This window comes from Triticum dicoccoides, chromosome 2B (assembly GCF_002162155.2).
Source record: "Triticum dicoccoides isolate Atlit2015 ecotype Zavitan chromosome 2B, WEW_v2.0, whole genome shotgun sequence".
Lineage (NCBI taxonomy): Eukaryota > Viridiplantae > Streptophyta > Magnoliopsida > Poales > Poaceae > Triticum > Triticum dicoccoides.
In genome coordinates, this window is record NC_041383.1 from 27,139,106 (window position 1) to 27,147,663 (window position 8,558).

An 8,558-nucleotide genomic window follows, 5' to 3' on the forward strand; every position below is an offset into this window, starting at 1 on the left:
GCTGCTTGCCACGCTTGCGGCCGCCCGTCGTGGAAGAAGGCCCCCCTTCTTCCTGTCACTAAGGCTGGGATCCCACTGCTCCCGAGTTAGGAGCAGCTTCCCGCCAGTGGTGATGGGCCCCGAGGAAGGTTGTGGCTCGTCGGTGTCGATGACCTTGAGGCGACCTATCGCCCCCTCGATTGTCATCATGGAGAGGTCCAGCAAAGACTCGATCGAGCGAGCCATCTGCTTGTACTTGTCGGGGATGCACCGGAAAAGCTTCTCGATAGCTCTCTCCTCGGTGTAGGTGGCATCGCCAAACTTCACCATCTTCTGCAGCAGAGTGTTGAGACGGAGAGCAAAGTCATTAACGTCCTCACCTAGCTTGAAACCCAGGCTCTCCCACTCCTTACGAAGTGCCTGCATGGTGGACTTGCGGGCATGATCGCTGCCGATGCGTGCCACGGCGATGGCGTCCCAAGCCTCCTTCGCAGTCCGCTTGTTGGAAAGTGAGAACTGCATCTTGGGCGGGACTGCGGCGATGAGGGCGTCCAGCGCCCGTCGATCCTCTTGGTGGTCGACGTTGCTGTACTGGACTGCCTCCCATAGACGCCGCACCTGGAGCCTGACCTTCATGATCCCGGCCCACTCGACGTAGTTGGTTTTAGTGAGGGTAGGCCACCCAACACTGGGACCAACATCCCTGACCACAGTCTGGACCTCGTAGAGGCCGCGGTCCTGGTCGTTGCAGCCGCCGTCACGATGTGCACCTCCACCTGGAGCGCGGGCGTGCTCGGCTGCCCACTACGCCGTCCGCTCTTGCGCCACTTTGGCACGGTCTGCGTCGGCGCTGTCGTCCGCAGGTGCGGAGCTATTGGAGTTGCCGGAGCCGTCGCGGAGTGCCTTGGCGTCCGACGTAGCCTCACGTGTTGCTTCTTCTGCTGCTGCTGCTTCTACCTCCGCTCTGGCTGCTACCAGCTCCACTGCAGCCAGCCTCGACACCCTTGCTGCCGCAGCAGCTGCTGCTACAGCTGCTCGCTCATGCTCCTCTACCACGGCACACTCGGCCTCCTGCCGGCGCCGTATGCTCGAGGTAGCCATGTGCTGAGAGCGACCCGCAGACATGGCTTACTGCAGGGGGGCTGTTGCGTGAAGAGGAGTCTATTGACGAACTGCTGCTCGACAGTCCGGAGGGAGGAGGTAACCAGAGGCAGACGAGCAGATGCTGCTACCGACTTAGACTGCTCACAGGAAATGCTCAGGGTGCAAGATAACGAGGCTCTGATACCACTTGTTAGACCTTTGAACCTGAGCATTGATAGTTGTGGATGACATTAGGAGAGTTGAGACAATTTTCGTTGGTTTATTTCTCACACAATGCCATGCCAACCTGAGGGGTTGGGGATACATATTTATAGGGTGCTAGTCAGCCAAGCATATGCTAAGATGCTGCTAAGATGCCAGTCCAAGATGCTAGTCTAAGATGCTATCTCAACTGCCAGTCCTTGATGGTCAAGGACTCTATCCTAACTGCCACAAGGACCATGTGTTGCAGCCCCACAAAGACCCTAGTACGTAGACTTATCCATCATCTGCAACATTAACCACCTTTAGATTGAGGTGTGAGTGATGGATTAACCACCTTTGGTCAATCAATTAACATTTCCCCTTACCAATGAGTTTAGACAGCTACAAAACAACTGAACTTCACCAAGATAACATAAACTTCATAGGAAGCATATATAGGCGGTGGAACGAGATCACAAAAAACTTGACCAAGTAAGAGCTTGGAAGCAACTGAACTTCCATTACAGTCCCTTACTCGGAGAAGCATAGGCGGCTCCTTCGAAATGTCAGCTACAAAGCATTGATGAATTGCTCTGTGAAGAAATCTGACACCTGTTAATTCTCGGCAAAAGAGAGAAGCGGAGGAATCAACTTTGCAGTCTGCCCGTGCCACATTTCTCAAACTCAAGAACAGAGCAACTTCACCTGTCCGACCAGAGACCAGACCAGACCAGGGTACCCCGCGGTGTGACGCCGGGGCCGCCGGCCGCTGCTGCGTTCAGCCCGCCCACCGACACAAGCATTTGGACAAGTTACGACCTGATGCCTTGTTAAAAGAAGACTTGCATATATAGCGATTGGTAAGTTTACCGTGATCAATTGGCACAAGCGTAGATACAGTACACAAGCAAACTAGACCGTTGGTTAGGAAACTGGAAGTTGCAGGCAGAGTTATGCTTCAGATAGCAAGGTAAGGGAAACGGCTATGCAGAAGCATAGCCGGATAGCCCTTACCAACATTCCTTGCGTCTGCTTTCCTTCTCTCTCTCTCTCTCTCTCTCTCTCTAAGTAAAAGCTGCAAATTCTTTGCTTCATACACTGATACACATCACATCCATATGTAAAGGTAAAGATAAATCTGGTTGTTGTCTGCCATCCTGTTAGTCGAGCAACTTTTGTACGCCATTAATATTACCTTGAGGAACACACAGTGTGTCTTGGGCACCAACACTGCCTCTAAGCCATAGTTCTAACAGTTTTTATTTTCATATAGTACTTGTAAAGCAAATGAGGTAAAAAAATATAATTAAAGCAGTTCGAGCTGGTGCAGTGACGTGGACCCACATGTCAGCTGCTGTGTGGAGGCCGCCTCATTCCTTTGCCACGTCAATGCAACCTCACGCAAGTCAGAGCCAAATGTTTGCTGGCCTGAAGTTCTTCCAAGCGCCATACTGAATGTTGGTCAGTCAGTTAACATTTCCTCTTACAACTGAGTTTGGACAGCTACTAGTAGCTTGCAAATGGAATGGAAGGAGGTCACAAGAACTTGAGCGAGTAAGAGCTTGGAAGCAGCTGAACTTCCATTTACAGTCCCTTGCTCTGAGAAGCATAAGCCGCTCCTTTGGAGTGAATACATCTTCTTTAATTCTTAGCAAAAGAGAGAAGCAGAGGAATCAACTTTGCAGTCTGCCCCTGCCCCAGCTACGAAACATTTTGGAGCTCGCGGAGTAGGACAAGGATAGACGACTGGGTGGTAGGCTTGAGTTTTGCGTCGCCCCGCTCTGAGTCGGCGACCCGCCGATCCCGCCAGGGTTGAGGTGGTCGCCGGAGACGGCACGCTGAATTCACGGTCGGGCATGTGTGCGACACAAGATTGGGGAATTGCAAAATTACCAAAGCGGTACCTAGTTTTTTCGTTTTTATTTTACTAGCCAATTGTGCACCCTTTAAAATCCAAAAAATAGAAAACAAATTCAAAAATATATTGATGGAATGATTTTTTTTTTGCAAAAAGATCAGATCTATTACAAAGATCGAATTGACTCGTTTGCACTTTCTCAAGCTGCGGTTAGTTTCCAACAAAATAATATTCCTTTGTCGGAGGAATTAATGCAAATGGGGCCAGCCTGATCTTGTCGATGACGCTAAGGACCAGCACCCTGGAGCCGCAGCTCCCCGATGAATCCTTAAATCGTTCTGAAGAACCTGACACCAAATATCGTCATTGTGCGCGCACGGCGAGAAATCTTAACCTCACCGCTCCAAGGAGTGGAGCTGGCAGGAATCTACGTCGGAGCTCCTTCTAATCCGTCCCAATGGAAGAAGAGTGACTCGAAGAAGGAGCGCGGCCATCCGTCCAAATAACGCCCATGCGAGGATGAAAACCCTATCTATCTACTAGCGGGAGTCGAGACACCACTGGGTGAGCTCTCTCAAAACAAGCGATGTCGCCCATGGGGTGAAGGTTGGTCTGTTTGGTGGATCAAACGGTGAGTGATGAGAAACTAAACAGTTACGACCAAATACCATATAGCCGTGCCTCTGAATAATTTTGTTTGGAAATTTTCTACAGACTGAAAAGCAAATAGCCTTGCCTCTGAATATTACAGTATTCAATCAATCACACACACACAGCACTGCATTAGCAGGCAGGGTGATCATGCGGCACAAGCTCAATGCCCTCTCATTTATTTCTCTCTTGCTCAATGCCCTTATCGCCGCCATTTTTCTCAACCTGTTGCAGAAATCATTTGACCTCACTGAATTCGTTGAAATGTCGCCAAAACACTTGCTGGTGGTTGCTCCTGGAGGTGCTGCAGGCTAGCTACTTGAGCAACTTTTTCTGCCATTTCATTGACACATTGATAACCAAAGGATTCTCTTTCTACTTGTCTGCCATGTATGTATTGGTTGTTAGCATCTTTAGTCTCGCTAAACTTGGAGTTGCTTAAGTCAAATCTGCTACAGCCAAGTCCCGGAATTAATTCAGGCTTTGTTTGGTTACACCCTGCCCTAAGAGGATTGGAGGGGAATTGGGGGGGATTTGACTTGTAGAGGATTTAATCCACCTCAATCCCTGTCAAAACCCCTCCACAACCCTGTCAACCGAACATGGCCTCACGGAATCTGTTGCGGATATCATCTGAACTCACAGAATTCGTCGAAATGTCACTAAAACAATCACCGTTGGTTGCTTCTGTAGGTGCTGCAGGCTAGCTAGTTGAGCAAAGTTCTCCTGCTATTCCAGTGACAAATTGATAACAAAAGGATTCTACTTCTACTATTTGCCTGCCATGTATGTACTGGTTCTGGTTGTTAACATCTTCAGTCTTGCTAAATTCAGAGTTGCCTAAGCCACATCTGCTACAGCCAATAGGACCTAGAATTAATCAGTTAACCGCATGTGGCTTATTATCTACTCTAATCCAAGCATAAATCTAGTTAGTAGAAACGAACGGTTTCCAGAAACAACTAGTCAAGAAAAATCTGACCCAAGTTAATTTTACAAGCTTATATTCCATCAGCGCAGAACAAAACATAAAGCTGCAGTTTATGTATGACACACACACAAATCACCATTTGTATAGAAGTCGAAGGAATTGCTTAGCATTACAATAATCAGTCCGTAGCTGACAAATCACACTCCACAACACAGAAATGGAGAGCAACAGGATAGCAGCAGCATGAGCAGGCAGGGTGTTCATGCAGCATAGGCTGAATGCCCTCTCTTATTTATTTCTCTCAAAGCTTGTACCATGCATGCATCATCTATCCAACCAGATGATGCATGCTTACTTTGAAGCCTATATGGCTTTCATCAAGAAAATATGAGCAAAACAAACAAGATCAAGATAAACCAAATCAAATCAGACTGAACTGGAAGACGCACCACCAAACCAATAGCAATGCAGATGCAGATTTCACACAACCACACGGGCCAATCAAGCAGCATCAAGTAAGGCAAAAACACACACGGACGCACACTCCAGAGAAAGCTTCGGCTAATTAAGCACCGTAGCACCATAGGGCCGACGTTCCTGTAGCGATCGTCGACCATGGATGGATTTGATTACCTACAGTGGTGCAGCAGAACAAACCATCAATGGGATGATACTATGCACGTATAGTATCAGGACAAAAAAAAGTAGTACAGAACTACAGATAGAAACAGCAAGTTTAAGTTCGCTAACACACCAAGTTATTGATCAATATATCTCACCTGAGAACGGTGACCCTTGGCAGGTGGGCCTTCTTGTAGTATCACGAGTGGCTCGGCTCATAGAGCGAAGGGTCGTGCTTTGCCCCCAGCCCTTCCCACTCCAGGTTGTCCCACCAGTCCTTCTCGCAGTCCACCTTGGGCCGGTTGGTGGTGCTGCCGCTGACTGCCGGCAGGCGTCGAAGGCCCCAACAGCCCCGGATTCTGACGGTCTCAAGGTTCGGCGCGGACATCCTGCTCCCACAGATGCTCTGTAGGTGGGAGAGCTGGTACAGGTGGATCCTTCTTAGGTTGGGAAATCTTATAATTTCCTGCTTCTCTTGGCGCTTAGGGTCCAAAGGGAAGACTTCCTTCAGATCACCGCAGCACACGATCTCGAGCGTTTCCAGTCTAGGCAGGGTGTCCATATAGTCAGACAAGGGAAGCACATGTATGAGCCTGGGGCAATAGTCCAGGTGCAATAATACTAGGTCTTTGAAGGATCCTCCAGCTGGTTGGTATGTTGTACTCCAGTTCCAGATGTAGCATGCCACAGGGAGCTGGGATGCCCAGAATGTAGACAGAGATAAAAAGGAGTGCTGGTCACTACTTAGTTGGGGAGTGGCAAAGACCGAGCATAGCTTGGGGCACCTCTCTACTCTGCACCAATTAAGCCACCTCCACATTGCACCTTGTGGGCACGGAACGCAAGTGATGGACGAGCTATCATGCACATACAACAACCGTGCATCATCCCACATCAAAACAGGGGCTAAAGCAACACTAGTACTAAACCTTTCAGTGTTGTGTTGTCGCTGTAACGATCCTCTCTCCATACCCTCTTCATCTTGCATGTGGAAGTACCAGGCTCGAGGACCTGGAGTAGGAATAGGTGGACAAGCCCACATCCAACTGATCACACCTTCGATTGCACTGATAGCTTGCGGGTGCTCCTGAAAGACATCTCTTGCATATAAGTATTGAGAATTCTGCTGCTGGCTCCCGATGCCTTGAGCTACTTCATGACCACCAACAGCAGCTCCACTTGCAGGACACGAGGAATCAATCTCCATGTATACAAGGCTTTTCATCAATGAACGATCTCTTAATGAGTAAAAGAAAAGTTTCCCATCGTTAGATTTCCAAACGGGCAGAAGCGACCACATGAGCCGTGGATCCACTACAGATACGTACCACATAAACTCAAAAGATCCAGTTCGACTGATGCCTTGTGGTGAATCCCCAAAAGCAAGGATATATGATAATCCTGCAGCAGCACTAGCCTCCTTGGTCTTTTCTTCCCAATTATTCTGGCTAGGTGATGCAGATTGGACGGTGCTGACGTGCAACTTCTCCAAATACCATAGCATTCTATCATTCGCTGGCCATAATATTGCACGGAGCTTCTTGCAGCCCAGCAGCATGAGGCAGTTCAGGTATGGAGCTTCCACTTCTCTGAGGTCAAGGGTTTTCACTGCTGTGCCTGAGAGGTCCAGCTCCTCCAATCTCCCCAAATTTCCTCTGAGAATTATACTATTTAACTGAGAACAACCCCGGAAGGAGATGCTAGATATCTTGGCTGCAGTTGCATCTTTGTTGATGAAGCTAAATGACTCAAGCAATGGAGGCAGGACATGGTTGATGATGCTAGATGTCGTAAGGCTGTTTGTACTGTACATATTGGGGAAATGTGCTTGATTATTTGTGTCTTCGTTCTCCATAGGGACCGGAGCAGCTACTGTTACTCGAAGTACTACAAGGCTTGGTCTACCTCCACACAAATCACTTATGCTCCCATGCTTGACTCCTTCCACATTCAGCTCCCTGAGGTCAACCATCAACCTCTTCATCTTTTCCGACAGTAGCCAGTACCATTCTGTATACCTCAGATCCATCACCCATAGCTTCTGGAAACATGACATGTCTTCATTCTGACTTGGATGCTCGTCATCATCTATGATATTTGTGCAATGGTCCAGATGGAGCAATCTTAGTTGGGCACAATGGACGAAGGGAGGAGATGCAAAACTGAAGGTGCAATGTGACAGATGTAACACACGCAGCTTGCTACTTTGTGAATGTTGGAACATGCCAACTGGCAATATTGATGTTGTATTTCTTGGTGGTTCATCTGCAGAAAGGAAGACTGATGTCACCTGAGTAGGCAGCACATGACTGTTATCCTTTATATGGAGTTGTTTGTGGGTGGTGAAATTCCAGCGGTTAACAAGTAAATCATCTGACACCTGTAGCACCGGAGCTACGGCCTTATTATAGTCGGCTTTACAATCCAAGCTCATGTTTTTCTGAAGAGAATTGCCAATGTCCCATGCTGATGAATTGTCTTGGCCCTGTATAATACCATCGCAGATCCAATAGTTTGGTGCATGTGTCTTCAAGTCCATAGAAAGCAGGTCCCTGTATATGAGGCACTCCATGACTATCTTGTGGCTCATATCGTCGGCCTGAACAATCCCAGTGCACTTGGCAATATCCAAAGCCACTTCATGCAGTATATCTCTTACTTCAACTTTAGATTCAGGAGAAGCAGATAAGCGAACATTTGTCTGACTCTTCATCTTTACCTTTTCCCCATCTTCTAATCTGAGAATCATCCGAAACCTCCCGTGCCAGGTCCACAAGACCTTGTTACCCAAAAATGATATTACTGGGACACCACACTCATACAAATCGATGTATCTGCTGCTTCCGTTGTGGAAAACCACCAGAAATCTACTGTTATAGAGTTTTCTGAATATTTCCATCCTGATATCTGCAATCACCTCTCTGGAGCCTTCATCTTTCCCATTGAAGTCGTCGTCCTCGTCATACTGATCGAAGATGGCCATCACGGACTGCGGTAGCTCTAGCTCCTCCGCTACTGCCCTTTGCAGAGACCTCATGTTTTTCCACACGGAGCAGTCCACATGGATAACCTTATCAAACTTGCTCGATCTTGTTGATGATTTCAGGCGTTGGGCTACCAGATTGAGAACTGTGGATGCTCCCAATCCTCTCCAGCCCTTGAAGTAGATAACGTTTCCTTTGCGTGTATCCTCCAAAACATCAACTATCTCTCCTGCTGCGGCATCGATGT

The 8,558-nt window shown here is 48.2% G+C and overlaps 1 pseudogene; it reads right to left on the reverse strand.

Annotated features, from left to right (window-relative positions):
* Positions 1 to 5,481: 5,481 nt before the first annotated feature.
* On the reverse strand, positions 5,482 to 8,553 carry LOC119360307 (annotated as a pseudogene).
* Positions 8,554 to 8,558: the final 5 nt, after the last annotated feature.